Here is a 23426-nt window from a genome sequence, read left to right as displayed (position 1 = left end):
CTCTCTCTCTCTCTCTCTCTCTCTCTCGCTCTCTCTCTCGCTCTCTCTCTCTCTCTCTCTCTCTCTCTCTCTCTCTCTCTCTCTCTCTCTCTCTCTCTCTCTCTCTCTCTCTCTCTCTCTCTCTCTCTCGCTCTCTCTCTCTCGCTCTCTCTCTCTCGCTCTCTCTCTCTCTCTCTCTCTCTCTCTCTCTCTCTCTCTCTCTCTCTCTCTCTCTCTCTCTCTCTCTCTCTCTCTCTCTCTCTCTCTCTCTCTCTCTCTCTCTCTCTCTCTCTCTCTCTCTCGCTCTCTCTCTCTCTCTCTCTCTCTCTCTCTCTCTCTCTCTCTCTCTCTCTCTCTCTCTCTCTCTCTCTCTCTCGCTCTCTCTCTCTCTCGCTCTCTCTCTCTCTCTCTCTCTCTCTCTCTCTCTCTCTCTCTCTCTCTCTCTCTCTCTCTCTCTCTCTCTCTCTCTCTCTCTCTCTCTCTCTCTCTCTCTCTCTCTCTCTCTCTCTCTCTCTCTCTCTCTCTCTCTCTCTCTCTCTCTCTCTCTCTCTCTCTCTCTCTCTCTCTCTCTCTCTCTCTCTCTCTCTCTCTCTCTCTCTCTCTCTCTCTCTCTCTCTCTCTCTCTCTCTCTCTCTCTCTCTCTCTCTCTCTCTCTCTCTCTCTCTCTCTCTCGCTCTCTCTCTCTCTCTCGCTCTCTCTCTCGCTCTCGCTCTCTCTCTCTCTCTCTCTCTCTCTCTCTCTCGCTCTCGCTCTCGCTCTCGCTCTCGCTCTCTCTCTCTCTCTCTCTCTCTCTCTCTCTCTCTCTCTCTCTCTCTCTCTCTCTCTCTCTCTCTCTCTCTCTCTCTCTCTCTCACACACACACACACACACACTCATAGATAAATCATGGGAGGGATACGAACTCGGGCTGACAAACGCAAGAGGACAATCGCAGCTGTAACAAACACAAAGGATGGGGGGCGAACAGGAAGACTGGATGAAGGAAGTACTCCAGCAAATGCGGAATGAATTCAGTGAAGGATTGAGGGTAATGAGGGAGACAGTTGCCAACCTGCAAGATGATCATAGGGCAGCAAAGGAGGAGATAAGGTGCCTAAAGGAGACTCTTCCACAATGCCAGAAACAAACCGTACCTCAGGGAGATGGGAATACTACTGTGGAGGGGACCACCACAACCCAGATCTCATTTGCTGAAATGCTTAAAAAGAGCCCTGAAACTAGGTCTGCAGTTAATTAAGGAAGTTGCCATGGAAGTGGCTTCCTCTCAGGAAGCAGCTAGATGTACTAGTCGGCTGATAGAGAGAAGAAGAGCTGTAGTAGTAGCAGGCATTAAAGAGCAAACAGGAACCAGCCCAAAGGAGCGGAGAGACAAGGACAAAAATGCAGTTACCGAGATCCTTAAAGAGGTAATGATGGAGGGAACTGACCAAAATGTTGAAAAGGTTTTCAGGCTTGGAAAGTTCAACAAGGACAGGGACCGAATGATAAAGGTGGTATTCATGAGCGAAATCACGAAAGAGGAACTGTTAGCAAGGAAGTGCTGTCTAGCAGATGTAGAGAAGTTCAAAAAAGTATTCCTGCAGAGGGATATGACAAGGGAAGAGTGAATACGGACAGCAGACGCGAGGAAGGAGCGCAGGGAGAGAGAAAGAAATCAGAGTACCACAACCCAGAACTCTACAATCCCAAAGGGAAGTGGAGAACGCTCCTCAAACAGTGCAACAGCCACAGGGATTGGGGCACCACCCCCACATTCTACCCAACAGACACCCAACCTGCCCCATCCCCTGTCAGCCCCCCTCTAAGTACCCACCTAGGGCACCCTCCCCTCAACCCACCCCCTCCTCCCACTCACCCCCTTCTCCCACTCACCCCTCTCCCCAGGACCTCCCTTCTCCCCCATCCCCCAAGCCCTCCCTTCTCCCACATGCCTTCCCGTCTCTCCCACCCCCAAGCCCTCCCTTCCCCCCTCCCCCCTAAGCCCCCACTCTCCCCCACCCCACCTAAGTCTTCCCCTCTCCCCCACTCCCTTAAACCCTCCCCTCTTCCTCACCCACCTCAGCCCTCCCTTTTCCCCCATGCCCCCAAGCCCTCCACCCTTTTCTCCCCCTCCAAGCTTCCCCATCTCCCCTATCCCCCAAAGCCTCTCCTCCCCCCCATGGTTCCCCAACCCTCCCTCTCTCACCCCCCACCAACCCTCCCCCTCTCACTCTCCCCCCCAACCCTCTCCCTCTCTCCCCCCTACCCTCCCCCTCTTACCCACCCCCTGTTCCCTCCCCCACTCCCCCACCACCCCAAGCCCTCCCTCCTCCACCAATCTTCCCATGCCAGGTCCCCCCAGCTCCCACTCACCCCAGATCCCAAAGGTCCCCCCCAGAGAAGAAGCAGAAGAGAGTCAGTTTCAGGGTGATGTACTCGAACATAGATGGGATCACAAGCAAGACAAGTGAACTAAGGGAAAGAGCACAAGAAGTTAACCCAGATGTAATCGGACTCACTGAAACAAAACTCTCTGGAATCATAACGAATGCCGTGTTTTCCCAGGAGTACACAGTAATAAGGAAAGAGAGAGAAGGTAGGGGAGGAGGTGGAGTGGCCCTACTCATGAGAAAGGAATGGAGTTTTAAGGAGATGGCCATCCCAGGCTGTGAAGAGTTCAGAGACTACATAGCAGGCACCATAACAATGGGAGGACCAAGAATAGTAGTAGCAGTAATATACAACCCTCTACCAAATGACAGAAGACCCAGTCAAGAGTATGAAAACAGCAACATGGCAGTTAACACTATAATTGAGAGGGCAGCCTCTGCTACCTGTAGAAATAGATCCCACCTGCTCATCATGGGCGACTTCAATCACGGAAAGATTGACTGGGAGAACAAGGAACCGCATGGAGGCGAGGATACGTGGAGAGCCAAACTATTGGAGGTGGTGACAAGCCACTTTTTAACCCAGCATGTCAGAGAACCCACAAGGATGAGAGGCAACGACGAACCAGCGAGACTCGACCTAGTCTTCACTCTGAACGACTCCGACATAAGAGAAATCGGTTTTGAGGACCCAGTAGGAATGAGCGACCATAGTGTACTGGTGTTTGAGTACTTGATTGAAGAAGGGTTATTAAACTTGAGGAAGGATACCGAAACCAAAAGGTTAGCGTACCGAAAGGGAAACTATGAGGGGATAAGAAAATTCCTAACAGATATAGCATGGGAAACAGAGCTCAGGGGAAAGACGGCCCAAGATATGATGGATTACATCACGCAGAAGTGCAAGGACGCAGCAAACAAGTTTGTCCCAGTCCAATAGGAAAACAGAGAAATGAAAATAAGAAACCCATGGTTTAATCAGAGATGTAGGCTAGCTAAGCAGCAAAGTAAAAGGGCATGGAGAAACTATAGGAATAACAGGACTCTGGAGGGTAGAGAAAGATACCAGAATGCCAGGAATGAATATGTCAGGATGAGAAGGGAGGCAGAAAGACAATTCGAAAATGACATCGCAAGGAAGAGAAGCAAGGCAAGGCAAGCAAGGCCTAAATTGTTGCATTAGGAGAAAAACAACAGTAAAGGAACAGGTTATGAAATTAAGGATAGGGGCAGAAGGATTCACTACAAATGACAAGGAAGTGTGTGAGGAATTGAATAAGAAATTCCAGGAGGTCTTCACCTTAGAGCAAGGAGAAATTCCAGAGGTAAGTGAGGGAATAGCTAACCAGGAACCACTGGAAGAGTTTGTGATTACCAGTGGGGAAGAAAGGAAGTGTTTACTAGAGTTGGATGTGACGAAGGCTATAGGCCCAGATGGAATCTCCCCTTGGGTTCTAAAGGAAGGACCAAGAGAACTGTGCCTACCACTCTCCATAGTGCATAACAAATCACTGGCAACAGGGGAACTGCCAGATATTTGGAAAGCAGCTAACGTAGTCCCGATATACAAGAAAGGGGATAGACAGGAGGTACTGAACTACAGGCCAGTGTCCCTAACCTGCATACCATGGAAGCTGATGGGGAAGATTGTGCGAAAAAAACTAGTGGAGCATCTGGAGCGAAGGAACTTTGTAACACAGCATCAACATGGGTTCAGGGATGGCAGGTTCTGCCTCACAGGGTTACTTGAATTCTACGACCAGGCAACAAAAATAAGGCAAGAAAGAGGAGGGTGGGCAGACTGTATATTTTTGGATTGTCAGAAAGCCTTTGATACAGTACCACACAAGAGGCTAGTGCGAAAGTTGGAGATGCAGGCTGGAGTGAAAGGGAAGGTACTCCGTTGATAGAGGAGTATCTCAGCAACAGGAGACAACGAGTCTGTGTGAGGGGTGAGGTGTCAGATTGGCGAGACGTCACAAGTGGAGTCCCGCAGGAGTCAGTCCTTGGACCTATACTGTTTCTGGTATATGTAAATGATGTCCCAGAGGGTATAGATTCGTTCCTCTAAATGTTTGCCGACGATGCAAAAATTACGAGGAGGATTAAAACAGAGGATGATAGTAGGAGGCTACAAGATGACCTGGATAGACTGAGTAAATGGTCCAACAAATGGCTGTTGAAGTTCAACCCGAGTAAATGCAATGTAATGAAACTAGGCAGTGGAAACAGGAGGCCAGGCACAGGATACAGAATAGGAGATGAAGTACTTAATGAAACAGACAGAGAGAAAGATCTAGGAGTTGATATCACACCAAACCTGTCTCCTGAAGCCCACATAAAGAAAATAACGTCTGCGGCATATGCGAGGCTGGCTAACATCAGAACGGCGTTCAGGAACCTGTGTAAGGAATCATTCAGAATCTTGTACACCACATATGTAACACCAATCATGGAGTATGCGGCCCCAGCATGGAGCCAGTACATTGTCAAGCACAAGACGAAGCTGGAAAACGTCCAAAGGTATGCTACTAGACTAGTCCCAGAACGAAGAGGTATGAGTTATGAGGAAAGACTGCGGGAAATGCACCTTACGACACTGGAAGACAGAAGAGTAAGGGGGGACATGATCACAACCTACAAAATCCTCAGGGGAATCGACCGGGTAAACAAGCATGAACTATTCAACACTGGTGGGACGCGAACAAGGGGACACAGGTGGAAGCTGAGTAACCACATGAGCCACAGAGACGTTAGAATGCACTTTTTCAGTGTCAGAGTAGTTAGTAAATGGAATGCACTAGGAAGTGATGTGGTGGAGGCTGACTCCATACACAGTTTCAAATGTAGATATGATAGAGCCCAGTAGGCTCATGAATCTGTACACCAGTTGATTGACGGTTGAGAGGCGGGACCAAAGAGCCAAAGCTCAACCTCCGCAAGCACAATTAGGTGAGTACACACACACACACACGCACACATAGAGGGACGTTAGAAAGGACTTTTTCAGTGTCAGAGTAGTTAGTAGATGGAATGCACTAGGAATTGATGTGGTGGAGGCTGACTCCATACTCAGTTTCAAATGAAGATGTGATTGAGCCCAGTAGGCTCAGGAATCTGTAAACCTGTTGATTGACGGTTGAGAGGTGGGACCAAAGAGCCAGAGCTCAATCCCCACAAGCACAACTAAGTGAGTACAAACATATCAATATGATATTTCAAGAGCATAACATCAGCCAACATAAGAACGGCCTTTAGAAATTTGTGTATGGAATTCTTCAGACTTGGTAGACCACATATATCAGACCAATCCAGGATAATGCGGCTACAGCCTGGACTCCGTATCTAGTCAAGCATAAGACTAAACTGTAAAAGGTTCAAAGGTTTGCCACCAGACTAGTACCCGAACTGAGGGGTATGAGCTGCGAGGAGAGACTACAGGAATTAAACCTCACGTCACTGGGAGACAGAAGAGTTAGAGGGGACATGATCACCCACATACAAAATCCTCAGAGGAATTGATAGGGTAGATAGAGACAAACTATTTAACACAAGGGGCACACACATTAAGGGGCACAGGTGGAAATTGATTGCCTAAATGAGCCATTGAGATGTTAGAAAGAATTTTTCCATGTCAGTGTAGTTAGACAAATGGAATGCATTAGGAAGTGATGTGGTAGAGGCTGACTTCAAGTGTAGATATGATAGAGCCCAATTGGCTCAGGAACCTGTACACCAGTTGATTGACACCGAAAGATCAGAGCTCAACCCCCCACAAGCACAACTAGGTGAATACACACACACACACACACACACCGTATCCTCCATGTCCCCCCTATCTCCTTAACCTACACCCTACCTGTCCCCCCTTCCCTGAAACCCCCACCCCCACCCTAAAATCCTCTGAGACCCTGCAAACCACCTCACAGATCCGCTCACCCAAGGAACAGCTTCCCACACCCACCAGCAGAATGCTCGCCAAGAAAGGGACATGAAAATTAACAGAAGAAAGTGAGCTTCAAGGCGATGTACACTATCATAGATGGGATTTCAAATAAAACAAGTGAACTTGGAGAATGGGCACTAGAAGAAAACCCAGACATAATAGCACTCACAGAAACAAAGTTAACGAAAATCATAACAACCACAGTGTTTCCACAGGGCTACTATGTAGTGAGGAATGAGAGAGAAGGGAGAGGAGCAGGTGGTGAAGCTTTGCTACTAAGAGAAGGTTGGAGTTTCGAAGAGATGGTAATTCAGAACTGTGAAGGTTTCAGTGACTACATATCAGGCACCATAGCAACTGGAGGACAGAAAATTATAATAGTAGTCATATATAACCCCCCACCGAATGACAGAAGACCCAGACAGGAATATGATAGAAACAACTTGGCCACCATCAATATAATAGAGAGAGCAACTTCTGTGGCTAGCAGGAATGGATCCAGACTTCTAATCATGGGAGACTTCAACCATGAAAAGATAGATTGGGGGAACAGAGACCCACATGGAGGCCCAGACACATGAGGAGCTAAGCTGCTGGATGTGGCAACAAGAAACTTTCTAAGTCAACACGTCAAGGGACCGACAAGAATGAGAGGAAGGGATGAACCAGCCTTGCTTGATCTGATATTTACCCTAAATAAGTCGGATATAAGGGAAGTTAAGTTGGAAGCCCCATTGGGAATGAGTGATCATAGTGTATTGAGCTTTGAGTACCTGGTTGAGCTGGGAATTATCACCCCCAAAAAAGAACTGGGAACCAAACGGCTGGCGTACCGAAAGGGAAACTATGAGGAAATGAATAAATTTCTATGGGATATACATTGGGACACAACTCGGAACCAAGTCCGTACAAGACATGATGGACTATGTTACCCAAAAATGTCAGGAGGCTGTAAGCAGGTTTGTCCCAGCCCAACAGGAAAAAACAGAGACGCAAAGGAAGAATCCGTGGTTTAATAGGGAATGTATGAAAGCAAAGGAGCTAAACAAAAGGGGATGGAGGAACTTCCGTAATAACAGACCACCAGAAAGTAGAGAGAGACACCAGAGAACCAGGAACGAGTATGCCAGCGTGAGAAGAGCAGCTGAGAAAAGGTATGAAAATGATATTGCTAATAAAGCCAAGACCGAACCAAAGCTACTACACAGTCACATCAGGAGGAAGACAACAGTGAAGGAACAGGTGATGAAACAGGGTGGGCGAGGACGGGTGCACAGAAAATGACAAAGAGGTGTGTGAAGAAGTCAACAAATGGTTCCAGGAGGTCTTTAAAATAGAACAGGGAGATGTCACGGCGCTAGAAGAGGTGGCAGCAAACCAGGTGACCTTGGATAGGTTCGAAATTAAAAGAGATGAGGTCAAGAAGCACCTATTGGAGCTGGATGTGAGAAAAGCTGTTGGGCCGGATGGAAGCCCACACAATAAAAACACACGGTTGTGCAACACACACACGTATATACTAATATTACTGCCCCTCTCCCTCTTTTACTTCTTTCACCGGCTTGCAAAGGAATACTGTGAACACACACATACTTCAGCCAGGCAATTAATCCATCAATTGCCTGCTCTCATTAAGCACTAAAAATTCCCCTGAATAATCCTAGAGGTCCCTTGAACCCTCAATACAGTTCCTGGGGCAATATTATTGTATAAACCGATAACAACACTGCACAAACCTGCAACATAATGATGCCATCAGCATACCCCACATGCTAATGACATCATTAGGCAATCAGTCAGCAATCACACCTAATGACTTGCCACACAACACAGTACACAAACATGCAAATGAACACATCGAAATGACATTCATATAATCCATGAAAATTAATCATCAAGTAATGTGCTAATGTGCAACTAATTACACAGACTTCAGGGGTCCCCACTGACATCCCTGACTACCTCTAATGATTATAATTTTACTGTACTCTATGGCATTAATCCAGCCTGAACGATTATATAGAATCGACAGGCTGGATCACTTATATGGTAAATCTCTACACTGACTGGTCACACACTCCAGTCAGTCTACACACTTATATAAATATATATATAACTACTTGTGTGGTACCGTGTACAACATCCATCTCCAGGTACATCCCAACCAGCCACCTGGACGACAGTACAGACAGCTGTCTCTCAGCTGCTTCCTCACTGTTAACAACTTTTATTGTACTCACGGCTCCTTTCTAATGCCTTCTTTCCCTTATTTTCCTCATTACCAAAGTTACTACCACACTAGCTGACAACACTTAGCTGCTTGCTCCTCATGCGTCGACAAGATGTGGCCCTAGGCTGTCCCGGGAAAGTGGCCAAGGCATGTGGCCAAGGCAGGTGGCCACAGCGCCCCTCCCAAGCTGAGAGAGGGCGGGGTTGGGTGGCCTGCGTGCGGGTGGCCTGAGTGGCGTATGACGTCATAACACCCACCGGCCGGGCTGGCGGGCGGGGTGGTGTTTGGCCTCCACCCGTGGGCAGGCGCGCACATGGGTGCCGCCCACAAGAGTACCCACGCGGCTGAGGAATCTCAACCCCATCACTCTAGAACCATGCCTTTGTTCTACACTGGGGTGACAACGGTTGGTGGCGTCACCACATGGCCACCGCCAGGTGGAATGCAAAGTCCAACATGGGCCTGTAATATCACATACGCGTACACTGCCCAATATCAATTGTCCATTGCCACTAGACAGGATACTCAGACCTGAGGGATGAGGGATCAATCTGATACTCCATGAGGATCTGCCAGCCTGCCTCATGCGTTCACACAGTCAACGGTCTCTTAGTTTTTACTGTTTCTTCCGTAAATCCCTGGCCCCAATTCACTTAATTAGGCCTTGACACAACCCTTGATGGCAGGAGTGCCACCAATCGAGTAATTTGGACGACAGAAGCGTTTAACAGGGGGTGGAGGCGGCAAGCGTGCCGCCCCCACCCAAACACCTCTTCCTTCCCTGGCCGCCCAATTTAAACTGAAGATTTCGCGGGCTAAGGAACACCAGATACCCATACCTACTCCCTACAATGCCTAGACCAATCAGCTTGGAGCCGGCACAGCTCCTCGTGCCGCTCCCAATCATAGTTCTTCGCGCCAAAACTAGGCTTGGACCCCACGTGCCCCAAACCAATCACCTCTCTCCGTCACCCTCGGGCGTCCCGTGGCGTCACAAGGAGGGTGAGGCCTAGAGTGGCGTGATGTCTCCCATGTGGGGGGGGGGGGAAGAGGCAGCGCTCACCCCACTCTCCCCCCCACCTCTAACGGTTTTAGTCCAAGAAACTCACATCCTACTTCACAGAAACAGGAAAATCTCTGTAATTCTCTCTACAGAGCAATCACAGACTTCTAACTACTCTCAAGTGATAGTTCGTGACATAAACTTTCATTCAACACCCAACAAGCATATGTTATTTTGAAAGCTTCAATTTCTAGAGTGTCTAGCCCAATCTAGAAACTAGGAAAACTAGCTGAGGGATCTAGATCCCTCACATCGGGTAAAGTTAACAGAAGTAAGGTTAACAGAAGTAAAGTAGAAAGAGGGAGCAAAAGTGATGAGAAACATTTTGCAGTAAGAAGAAGAAGAAGGTAGACTTACTTGAAAGCGGAGAGGTGTGCATAGACGTGTTGCCAAGTCGAGACTGAGAAGGGTTGGCGAGCACATGGGATAGTGGGATCTTACCTTAAGCACGTACAGAGAATAACAATGAAATATAATGCGTAATGTAAACCCTCGATTTTTTTTTGTCTCGAGGATAAATATCCTCTTAGGGTTCTTCAGGTCAGTTAGAAAGTTACTAACTGTCTGTCTGTCCGTCCGTCTCTCTGTCTCCCTGTCTGTCTATCTGTCGGTCCGTCCATCTGTCTGTTGGATGGTCTAAACGGTAACTGTGTATCTGTCTTGTCTGTCTGTCTGTATACCGGGTAGACAAGGATAAACTATTCAACACTGGTGGTACGCGAACAAGGGGACACAGGTGGAAACTTAGTACCCACATGAGCCATAAGGACGTTAGAAAGAACTTTTTCAGTGTCAGAGTAATTAATGGATGGAATGCATTAGGCAGTGATGTAGTGGAGGCTGACTCCATACAGTTTCAAATGTAGATATGACAGAGGCCAGTATGCTCAGGAATCTGTACATCAGTTAATTGACAGTTGAGAGGCGGGACCAAAGAGCCAAAGCCCCGCAAGCACAAACAGGTGAGTACATACACATCTGATTACAAAATCTGCCCCGAGGATTACAACCCCTGCCCTCAGGATTACAACCCCTGCCCTCAGGATTACAAACTCTGCCCTCAGGATTATAACCTGTGCCCTCAGGATTACAACCCCTGCCCTCAGGATTACAACCCCTGCCCTCAGGATTACAACCCTTGCCCTCATGATTACAACCCCTGCCCTCAGGATTACAAAATCTGCCCGGAGGATTACAACCCCTACCCTCAGGGTTACAACCTCTGTCATTAGGATTACAGCCCCTGCCATTAGTATTACAACCCCTGCAATCACGATTACAACCCCTGCTTTCAGGATTACTACCCCTGCCATTAGGATTACAACCCCTACCCTCAGGATTACAACCCCTGCCCTCAGGATTAAAACCTCTGCCATTAGGATTACTGCCCCTTCCAATAGGATTACAACCCCTGCCCTCAGGATTACAACCCCTGCCCTCAGGATTACAACCCCTGCCCTCAGGATTACAACCCTTGCCCTCAGGATTACAACTCCTGCCCTCAGGATTACAACCCCTGCACTCAGGATTACAACCCCTGCCCTCAGGATTACAACCCCTGCCCTCAGGATTACAACCCCTGCCCTTCCCTCAGGATTACATCCTCTGCCATTAGGATTACAGCCCCTGCCATTAGTATTACAACCCCTGCCCTCACGATTACAACCCCTGCCCTCAGGAATACTACCCCTGCCATTAGGATTCCAACCCCTGCCCTCACGATTACAACCCCTGCCCTCAGGATTACTACCCCTGCTAATAGGATTACAACCCCTGCCCTCAGGATTACAACCCCTGCCCTCAGGATTACAACCCCTGCCCTCAGGATTACAACCCCTGCCCTCAGGATTACAACCCCTGCCCTCACGATTACAACACCTGCCCTCACGATTACAACCCCTGCCCTCACGATTACAACCCCTGCCATTAGGATTACAACCCCTGCCCTCAGGATTACAACCCCTGCCCTCAGGATTACAACCCCTGCCCTCAGGATTACAACCCCTGCCCTCAGGATTGCAACCCCTAGCCTCAGGATTACAACCCCCGCCCTCAGGATTACAACCCCCGCCCTCAGGATTACAACCCCTGCCCTCAGGATTACAACCCCTGCCCTCAGGATTACAACCCCTGCCCTCAGGATTACAACCCTTGCCCTCAGGATTACAACCCTTGCCCTCATGATTACAACCCCTGCCTTCAGGATTACAAAATCTGCCCCGAGGATTACAACCCCTGCCCTCAGGATTACAACCCCTGCCCTCAGGATTACAAACTCTGCTCTCAGGATTACAACCCCTGCCCTCAGGATTACAAACTCTGCCCTCAGGATTATAACCTGTGCCCTCAGGATTACAACCCCTGCCCTCAAGATTACAACCCCTGCCCTCAGGATTACAACCCTTGCCCTCATGATTACAACCCCTGCAATCGGGATTACTACCCCTGCCATTAGTATTACAACCCCTACCCTCAGGATTACAACCCCTGCCCTCAGGATTAAAACCTCTGTCATTAGGATTACAGCCCCTTCCATGAGGATTACAACCCCTGCCCTCAGGATTACAACCCCTGCCCTCAGGATTACAACCCCTGCCCTCAAGATTACAACCTTTGCTCTCAGGATTACAACCCCTGCCCTCAGGATTGCAACCTCTATCCTCAGGATTACAACCCCTGCCCTCAGGATTACAACCCCTGCCCTCAGGATTACAACCCCTGCCCTTCCCTCAGGATTACAACCTCTGCCATTAGGATTACAGCCCCTGCCATTAGTATTACAACCCCTGCCCTCACGATTACAACACCTGCCCTCAGGATTACTACCCTTGCCATTAGGATTACAACCCCTGCCCTCACGATTACAACCCCTGCCCTCAGGATTACTACCCTTGCAATTAGGATTACAACCCCTGCCCTCAGGATTACAACCCCTGCCCTCAGGATTACAACCCCTGCCCTCAGGATTACAACCCCTGCCCTCAAGATTACAACCCCTGCCCTCAGGATTACAACCCCTGCCCTCACGATTACAACCCCTGCGCTCACGATTACAACCCCTGCCATTAGGATTACAACCCCTGCCCTCAGGATTACAACCCCTGCCCTCAGGATTACAACCCCTGCCCTCAGGATTACAACCCCTGCCCTCAGGATTACAACCCCTGCCCTCAGGATTGCAACCCCTAGCCTCAGGATTACAATCCCCGCCCTTAGGATTACAACCCCTGCCCTCAGGATTACAACCCCTGCCCTCAGGATTACAACCCCTGCCCTCAGGATTACAACCCCTGCCCTCAGGATTACAACCCCTGCCCTCAGGATTACAACCCCTGCCCTTCCTTCAGGATTACAACCTCTGCCATTTGGATTACAGCCCCTGCCATTAATATTACAACCCCTGCCCTCACGATTACAACCCCTGCCCTCAGGATTACTACCCCTGCCATTAGGATTACAACCCCTGCCCTCAGGATTACAACCCCTGCCCTCAGGATTACTACCCCTGCCATTAGGATTACAACCCCTGCCCTCACTATTACAACCCCTGCCCTCAGGATTACTACCCCTGCTATTAGGATTACATCCCCTGCCCTCAGGATTACTACCCCTGCCATTAGGATTACAACCCCTGCCCTCAGGATTACAACCCCTGCCCTCAGGATTACAACCCCTGCCCTCAGGATTACAACCCCTGCCCTCAAGATTACAACCCCTGCCCTCAAGATTACAACCCCTGCCCTCAAGATTACAACCCCTGCCCTCAGGATTACAACCCCTGCCCTCACGATTACAACCCCTGCCCTCACGATTACAACCCCTGCCATTGGGATTACAACCCCTGCCCTCAGGATTACAACCCCTGCCCTCAGGATTATAACCCCTGCCCTCAGGATTACAACCCCTTCCCTCAGGATTGCAACCCCTAGCCTCAGGATTACAACCCCCGCCCTTAGGATTACAACCCCTGCCCTCAGGATTACAACCCCTGCAATCAGGATTACAACCCCTGCCCTCAAGATTAAAACCCCTGCCCTCAGGATTACAACCCCTGCCCTCGGGATTACAACCCCTGCCCTCAGGATTACAACCCCTGCCCTCAGGATTACAACCCCTGCCCTCAGGATTACAACCCCGGCCCTCAGAATTGCAACCCCTAGCCTCAGGATTACAACCCCCGCCCTCAGGATTACAACCCTTGCCCTCAGGATTACAACCCCTGCCCTCAGGATTACAACCCCTGCCCTCAGGATTACAACCACGGCCCTCAGGATTACAACCCCTGCCCTCAGGATTACAACCCCTGCCCTCAGGATTACAACCCCTGCCCTCAGGATTACAACCCTTGCCCTCAGGATTACAACCCTTGCCCTCATGATTACAACCCCTGCCTTCAGGATTACAAAATCTGCCCCGAGGATTACAACCCCTGCCCTCAGGATTACAACCCCTGCCCTCAGGATTACAAACTCTGCTCTCAGGATTACAACCCCTGCCCTCAGGATTACAAACTCTGCCCTCAGGATTATAACCTGTGCCCTCAGGATTACAACCCCTGCCCTCAAGATTACAACCCCTGCCCTCAGGATTACAACCCTTGCCCTCATGATTACAACCCCTGCAATCGGGATTACTACCCCTGCCATTAGTATTACAACCCCTACCCTCAGGATTACAACCCCTGCCCTCAGGATTAAAACCTCTGCCATTAGGATTACAGCCCCTTCCATGAGGATTACAACCCCTGCCCTCAGGATTACAACCCCTGCCCTCTGGATTACAACCCCTGCCCTCAAGATTACAACCTTTGCTCTCAGGATTACAACCCCTGCCCTCAGGATTGCAACCTCTATCCTCAGGATTACAACCCCTGCCCTCAGGATTACAACCCCTGCCCTCAGGATTACAACCCCTGCCCTTCCCTCAGGATTACAACCTCTGCCATTAGGATTACAGCCCCTGCCATTAGTATTACAACCCCTGCCCTCACGATTACAACACCTGCCCTCAGGATTACTACCCTTGCCATTAGGATTACAACCCCTGCCCTCACGATTACAACCCCTGCCCTCAGGATTACTACCCTTGCAATTAGGATTACAACCCCTGCCCTCAGGATTACAACCCCTGCCCTCAGGATTACAACCCCTGCCCTCAGGATTACAACCCCTGCCCTCAAGATTACAACCCCTGCCCTCAGGATTACAACCCCTGCCCTCACGATTACAACCCCTGCGCTCACGATTACAACCCCTGCCATTAGGATTACAACCCCTGCCCTCAGGATTACAACCCCTGCCCTCAGGATTACAACCCCTGCCCTCAGGATTACAACCCCTGCCCTCAGGATTACAACCCCTGCCCTCAGGATTGCAACCCCTAGCCTCAGGATTACAACCCCCGCCCTTAGGATTACAACCCCTGCCCTCAGGATTACAACCCCTGCCCTCAGGATTACAACCCCTGCCCTCAGGATTACAACCCCTGCCCTCAGGATTACAACCCCTGCCCTCAGGATTACAACCCCTGCCCTTCCTTCAGGATTACAACCTCTGCCATTTGGATTACAGCCCCTGCCATTAATATTACAACCCCTGCCCTCACGATTACAACCCCTGCCCTCAGGATTACTACCCCTGCCATTAGGATTACAACCCCTGCCCTCAGGATTACAACCCCTGCCCTCAGGATTACTACCCCTGCCATTAGGATTACAACCCCTGCCCTCACTATTACAACCCCTGCCCTCAGGATTACTACCCCTGCTATTAGGATTACATCCCCTGCCCTCAGGATTACTACCCCTGCCATTAGGATTACAACCCCTGCCCTCAGGATTACAACCCCTGCCCTCAGGATTACAACCCCTGCCCTCAGGATTACAACCCCTGCCCTCAAGATTACAACCCCTGCCCTCAAGATTACAACCCCTGCCCTCAAGATTACAACCCCTGCCCTCAGGATTACAACCCCTGCCCTCACGATTACAACCCCTGCCCTCACGATTACAACCCCTGCCATTGGGATTACAACCCCTGCCCTCAGGATTACAACCCCTGCCCTCAGGATTATAACCCCTGCCCTCAGGATTACAACCCCTGCCCTCAGGATTACAACCCCTTCCCTCAGGATTGCAACCCCTAGCCTCAGGATTACAACCCCCGCCCTTAGGATTACAACCCCTGCCCTCAGGATTACAACCCCTGCAATCAGGATTACAACCCCTGCCCTCAAGATTAAAACCCCTGCCCTCAGGATTACAACCCCTGCCCTCGGGATTACAACCCCTGCCCTCAGGATTACAACCCCTGCCCTCAGGATTACAACCCCTGCCCTCAGGATTACAACCCCGGCCCTCAGGATTGCAACCCCTAGCCTCAGGATTACAACCCCCGCCCTCAGGATTACAACCCTTGCCCTCAGGATTACAACCCCTGCCCTCAGGATTACAACCCCTGCCCTCAGGATTACAACCCCTGCCCTCAGGATTACAACCCCTGCCCTCAGGATTACAACCCCTGCCCTCAGGATTACAACCCCTGCCCTCAGGATTGCAACCTCTAGCCTCAGGATTACAACCCCCGCCCTCAGGATTACAACCCCTGCCCTCAGGATTACAACCCCTGCCCTCAGGATTACAACCCCTGCCCTCAGGATTACAACCCCTGCCCTTCCCTCAGGATTACAACCTCTGCCATTAGGATTACAGCCCCTGCCATTAGTATTACAACCCCTGCCCTCACGATTACAACCCCTGCCCTCAGGATTACTACCCTTGTCATTAGGATTACAACCCCTGCCCTCACGATTACAACCCCTGCCCTCAGGATTACTACCCTTGCCATTAGGATTACAACCCCTGCCCTCAGGATTGCAACCCCTGCCCTCAGGATTACAACCCCTGCCCTCAGGATTACAACCCCTGCCCTCAAGATTACAACCCCTGCCCTCAGGATTACAACCTCTGCCCTCACGATTACAACCCCTGCCCTCACGATTACAACCCCTGCCATTAGGATTACAACCCCTGCCCTCAGGATTACAACCCCTGCCCTCAGGATTACAACCCCTGCCCTCAGGATTACAACCCCTGCCCTCAGGATTACAACCCCTGCCCTCAGGATTACAACCCCTGCCCTCAGGATTGCAACCCCTAGCCTCAGGATTACAACCCCCGCCCTTAGGATTACAACCCCTGCCCTCAGGATTACAACCCCTGCCCTCAGGATTAAAACCCCTGCCCTCAGGATTACAACCCCTGCCCTCAGGATTACAACCCCTGCCCTCAGGATTACCCCAGCAAACACAAATCATCTACACAACGTTCGCCTATCTCTTCCCATAGGTGTGGGAATGATTTGCATTGAGAATGGTGCAGGAGAGCCTTTGAGAAACTTTTACTCAAAAAATCCAAACACAAAGGTTTAATTATAAATTGTTTTTCTACAATTATTTTCTTCCAAATGTAAAACAAATAGTTTTTACATGTTTAAATATAAAATTTATGGTGTTTTTTTGTAAAATTCATTAATAAATTGTGAATGATATATATTGGCTGAGTGAAACCTTTAAAATCCATTTAGTTATAATATGAACAGAAAAAAGTAGTTTTCCAAATTTTCTAAAAATCGCTCTTTTTAACACAATTTGACTCCTTATGCATTCCACTAAACACTAATATCATGTTTAAATATATAATTTATGTATTATTCCCTAAGATAATTTATATAAATTTTAAAAGTTGCTGGAAAGTGGTGAGAACGAATCTGAAAACGTTTTGTTGTCTTATATTGTCGTGTTCTTATTAACTAGAGTGAGTAAGAGTGAGCGAGAGTGGGTAAGAGTGAGTAAGAGTGAATGAAGGTGAGTGAGAGTGCCAGAGAGTGTGTAAGTGTGAGTAAGAGTGAGTATAAGTAAGAGTGACTGAGAGTGAGTAAGAGTGACAGAGTGAGTAAGAGTGAGAGTAAGAGTGACAGAATGAGTAAGAGTGAGAGTAAAGTGATTGAGAGTAAGGGTGAGTATGAGAGTAAGAGTGATTGAGAGTTAGAGTGAGAGTAAGAGTGATTGAGAGTTAGTGAGAGTAAGAGTGATTGAGAGTAAGAGTGATTGAGAGTAAGAGTGATTGAGAGTAAGAGTGATTGAGAGTAAGAGTGATTGGGAGTAAGAGTGATTGAGAGTAAGAGTGATTGGGAGTAAGAGTGATTGGGAGTAGGAGTTAGAGTGAGAGTAGGAGTAAGAATGAGAATAAGAGTGATTGAGAGTAAGAGTGAGTAAGAGTAAGAATGAGAGTAAGAGTGATTGAGAGTAAGAGTGATTGAGAGTAAGAGTGATTGAGAGTAAGAGTGATTGGGAGTAAGAGTGATTGGGAGTAAGAGTAAGAGTAAGAATGAGAGTAGGAGTGATTGAGAGTAGGAGTGATTGGGAGTAGGAGTGATTGGGAGTAAGAGTGATTGAGAGTAAGAGTAATTGAGAGTAAGAGTATGAGAGTAAGAGTGAGAGAGTGAGTATGAATGGGTAAGGGTGACTGAGAGTGAGTAAGAATGACAGAGTAAGAGTGACAGAGAGTAAGAGTGACAGAGAGTAAGAGTGACAGAGAGTAAGAGTGACAGAGTAAGAGTGACAGAGAGTAAGAATGACAGAGAGTAAGAGTGACAGAGAGTAAGAGTGACAGAGAGTAAGAGTGACAGAGAGTAAGAGTGACAGAGTAAGAGTGACAGAGTAAGAGTGACAGAGAGTAAGAGTGACAGAGAGTAAGAGTGACAGAGTAAGAGTGACAGAGAGTAAGAGTGACAGAGAGTAAGAGTGACAGAGTAAGAGTGACAGAGTGTAAGAGTGACAGAGTAAGAGTGACAGAGAGTAAGAGTGACAGAGAGTAAGAGTGACAGAGTAAGAGTGACAGAGAGTAAGAGTGACAGAGTAAGAGTGACAGAGTAAGAGTGACAGAGTAAGAGTGACAGAGAGTAAGAGTGACAGAGTAAGAGTGACAGAGAGTAAGAGTGACAGAGAGTAAGAGTGACAGAGTAAGAGTGACAGAGAGTAAGAGTGACAGAGAGTAAGAGTGACAGAGAGTAAGAGTGACAGAGTAAGAGTGACAGAGAGTAAGAATGACAGAGAGTAAGAGTGACAGAGAGTAAGAGTGACAGAGAGTAAGAGTGACAGAGTAAGAGTGACAGAGTAAGAGTGACAGAGTAAGAGTGACAGAGAGTAAGAGTGACAGAGAGTAAGAGTGACAGAGTAAGAGTGACAGAGAGTAAGAGTGACAGAGAGTAAGAGTGACAGAGTAAGAGTGACAGAGTGTAAGAGTGACAGAGTAAGAGTGACAGAGAGTAAGAGTGACAGAGAGTAAGAGTGACAGAGTAAGAGTGACAGAGAGTAAGAGTGACAGAGTAAGAGTGACAGAGTAAGAGTGACAGAGAGTAAGAGTGACAGAGAGTAAGAGTGACAGAGAGTAAGAGTGACAGAGAGTAAGAGTGACAGAGAGTAAGAGTGACAGAGTAAGAGTGACAGAGTAAGAGTGACAGAGAGTAAGAGTGACAGAGAGTAAGAGTGACAGAGTAAGAGTGACAGAGTAAGAGTGACAGAGAGTAGGAGTGACAGAGTGTAAGAGTGACAGTAAGAGTGACAGAGAGTAAGAGTGACAGAGAGTAAGAGTGACAGAGAGTAAGAGTGACAGAGTAAGAGTGACAGAGTAAGAGAGTGAGAGTGATTATGAGAGAGTTAAGAGTGTGAGGTGTGTGAGTGTAGCAGGCCAGGGAGGCAGGATGTGTGGTCACAGGCGAGGCCTAGGCCTCGTGATCTCTAATGTTGGTTTTTATATATATGTGGGATTTTTTGTCCTGTTTCAAATTATAATTATTTAGCAGGAATGTAATAAGATATTGCACAGTATTAATGTGACAATAATATATGCATTATTTCCTTGATAATCAAACTTGTTGTTCAAAGATAATATACAATCTTTGAAGGAAACATTTTGAGAGCGCAAGCTGGCAACACTGTTCTGGTGGGTGAGAGAGACATATGGTTAGTTGTACTCAGACCTACAGTGGAGAAGGGTGTGTCCCAGCTGGCCGCCACCAGCCGCCACCCGCCGCCACCCGCCGCCCACCACCAGCCGCCACCCGCCACCACCCGCCACCACCCGCCACCACCCACCACCCACCACCAGCCGCCACCCGCCGCCACCCGCCGCCACCCGCCACCCACCACCAGCCGCCACCCGCCACCACCCACCACCAGCCGCCACCAGCCACCACCCACCACCAGCCGCCACCCGCCGCCACCCGCCGCCACCCGCCACCACCCACCACCAGCCGCCACCCGCCACCACCCACCACCAGCCGCCACCCGCCACCAGCCACCGCCACCCACCACCGCCACTCACCACCCGCCGCCACCACCCGCCGCCACCACCCACCACCAGCCGCCACCCGCCACCACCCACCACCAGCCGCCAGCCGCCACCCACCACCAGCCGCCACCCGCCGCCACCCACCACCCGCCGCCACCCACCACCAGCCGCCACCCGCCGCCACCCACCACCAGCCGCCACCCGCCACCACCCACCACCAGCCGCCACCCGCCACCACCCACCATCAGCCGCAACCCGCCACCACCCACCACCAGCCGCCACCCGCCACCGCCACCCACCACCGCCACCCGCCACCCGCCACCACCCACCACCAGCCGCCACCACCCACCACCAGCCGCCACCCGCCACCAGCCACCGCCACCCGCCACCAGCCACCGCCACCCACCACCACCCGCCACCAGCCACCGCCACCCACCACCGCCACTCACCACCCGCCGCCACCACCCACCACCAGCCGCCACCCGCCACCGCCACCCGCCGCCACCACCCACCACCACCACCCACCACCACCAGCCGCCGCCGCCACCACCACCCACCACCACCGCCACCACCCATCACCGCCGCCGCCACCACCACCCACCACCACCGCCGCCGCCACCACCACCCATCACCGCCGCCGCCGCCACCACCCACCACAGCCGCCGCCGACACCACCGCCACCACCCACCACAGCCGGCACCACCACCCACCACCACCACCACTACCCACCACCGCCGCCACCACCAGCCGCCACAAGCCGCCACCGCCCGCCACCGCCCGCCACCAGCCGCCATCACCACCACCACCACCACCAGCCGCCATCACCGCCACCAGCTGCCACCACCACCAGCCGCCACCACCACCACCACCAGCCGCCATCACCGCCACCAGCTGCCACCACCACCAGCCGCCATCACCACCACCAGCCGCCACCACCACCCGCCGCCACCACCACCCACCACCACCGCCGCCACCACCCACCACCACCAGCCGCCGCCGCCACCACCACCACCCACCACCACCGCCGCAACCACCAGCCGCCGCCGCCGCCACCACCACCCACCACCACCGCCGCCACCACCCACCACCGCCAGCCGCCACCACTCATCACAGACCCCGCCACCGCCCGCCAGACACAGCCGCCAGTGTCCGCCACCGCCGCCACTGTCCGCCACCGCCGCCACTGTCCGCCACCGCCGCCATTGTCCGCCACCGCCGTCACTGTCCGCCACCGCCGCCACTGTCCGCCACCGCCACCACTGTCCGCCCGCCGCCACCACTGTCCCCCCGCCGCCACCACTGTCCGCCCGCCGCCACCACTGTCCGCCCGCCGCCACCACTGTCCGCCCGCCGCCTCCACTGTCCGCCCGCCGCCTCCACTGTCCGCCCGCCGCCTCCACTGTCCGCCCGCCGCCTCCACTGTCCGCCCGCCGCCGCCACTGTCCGCCCGCCGCCGCCACTGTCCGCCCGCCGCCGCCACTGTCCGCCCGCCGCCGCCACTGTCCGCCCGCCGCCGCCACTGTCCGCCCGCCGCCACCACTGTCCGCCCGCCGCCTCCACTGTCCGCCCGCCGCCTCCACTGTCCGCCCGCCGCCTCCATTGTCCGCCCGCCGCCTCCACTGTCCGCCCGCCGCCGCCACTGTCCGCCCGCCGCCGCCACTGTCCGCCCGCCGCCGCCACTGTCCGCCCGCCGCCGCCACTGTCCGCTTGCCGCCACTGTCCACCACCGCCGCCACGGTCCGCCCGCCGCCACTATCCGCCACAGCCGCCACGGTCCGCCCGCCGCCACTGTCCTCCCGCCGCCACTGTCCGCCTGCCGCCGCCCTGTCCGCCCGCCGCCACTATCCGCCACCGCCGCCACTGTCCGCCCGCCGCCACTGTCCGCCCGCCGCCACTATCCGCCACCACCGCCACTGTCCGCCCGACGCCACTGTCCGCCCGCCGCCACTGTCCGCCCGCCGCCACTGTCCGCCCGCCGCCACTGTCCGCCCGCCGCCACTGTCCTCCCGCCGCCACTGTCCGCCCGCCGCCGCCCTGTCCGCCCGCCGCCACTATCCGCCACCGCCGCCACTGTCCGCCCGCCGCCACTGTCCGCCCGCCGCCACTATCCGCCACCGCCGCCACTGTCCGCCCGACGCCACTGTCCGCCCGCCGCCACTGTCCGCCCGCCGCCACTGTCCGCCCGCCGCCACTGTCCGCCACCGCCGCCACTGTCCGCCACCGCCGCCACTGTCCGCCCGCCGCCACTGTCCGCCCGCCGCCACTGTCCGCCACCGCCGCTACTGTCCGCCCGCCGCCACTGTTCGCCCGCCGCCACTGTCCGCCCGCCGCCACTATCCGCCACCGCCGCCACTGTCCGCCACAGCCGCCACTGTTCGCCCGCCGCCACTATCCGCCACCGCCGCCACTGTCCGCCACAGCCGCCACTCTCTGCCGTACAGCCTCCCCTCTCTCCGTTAGTAAATAATTATAATTGTTAGTAAATAATAAAAGAAATATAAATTATTAGATTTTTTTTACCTTTAAATTGGTTTTAATATTTAAATTGAAAATAATAATATAATATAAAATATAATAAAAATAATATAATATAAAATATAATTTAATTTCAAGAAATTTAACTTTAAACACAAAGATGTAAAAAGGGTTCAGATTATTGGCTCAAACCTTTCATAAGAGATTCATATTGGTATATGAATGGATTATGAATGACTCATGTTAGGAGTGTAAAGTTGCCACAACATCTCAAATTAGTGTTAGATACATATGTCTTGGTTATAAGTTTTGGAAACCTATTTAAGTCCACACACAATATCGTATCTGATACGATAAAACAAACGTTTCCAATACTTTCAAAAACTTTCCAGATATGTTGTGGCAACCTAAAATTGTTTGCTGGGACAACCCCCTGCCCTCAGGATTACAACCCCTGCCCTCAGGATTACAACCCCTGCCCTCAGGATTACAACCCCGGCCCTCAGGATTGCAACCCCTAGCCTCAGGATTACAACCCCCGCCCTCAGGATTACAACCCCTGCCCTCAGGATTACAACCCCTGCCCTCAGGATTACAACCCCTGCCCTCAGGATTACAACCCCTGCCCTCAGGATTACAACCCCTGCCCTCAGGATTACAACCCCTGCCCTCAGGATTACAACCCCTGCCCTCAGGATTACAACCCCTGCCCTCAGGATTACATCCCCTGCCTTCAGGATTACAACCCCTGCCCTCAGGATTGCAACCCCTAGCCTCAGGATTACAACCCCCGCCCTCAGGATTACAACCCCTGCCCTCAGGATTACAACCCCTGCCCTCAGGATTACAACCCCTGCCCTCAGGATTACAACCCCTGCCCTCAGGATTACAACCCCTGCCCTCAGGATTACAACCCCTGCCCTCAGGATTGCAACCCCTGTCCTCAGGATTACAACCCCTGCCCTCAGGATTGCAACCCCTGCCCTCAGGATTGCAACCCCTAGCCTCAGGAT

The sequence above is a fragment of the Procambarus clarkii genome, chromosome 41, assembly GCF_040958095.1.
Source record: "Procambarus clarkii isolate CNS0578487 chromosome 41, FALCON_Pclarkii_2.0, whole genome shotgun sequence".
NCBI lineage: Eukaryota > Metazoa > Arthropoda > Malacostraca > Decapoda > Cambaridae > Procambarus > Procambarus clarkii.
The sequence above is the reverse complement of the archived record's forward strand: the minus strand, read 5'-3'. Positions refer to the sequence as shown.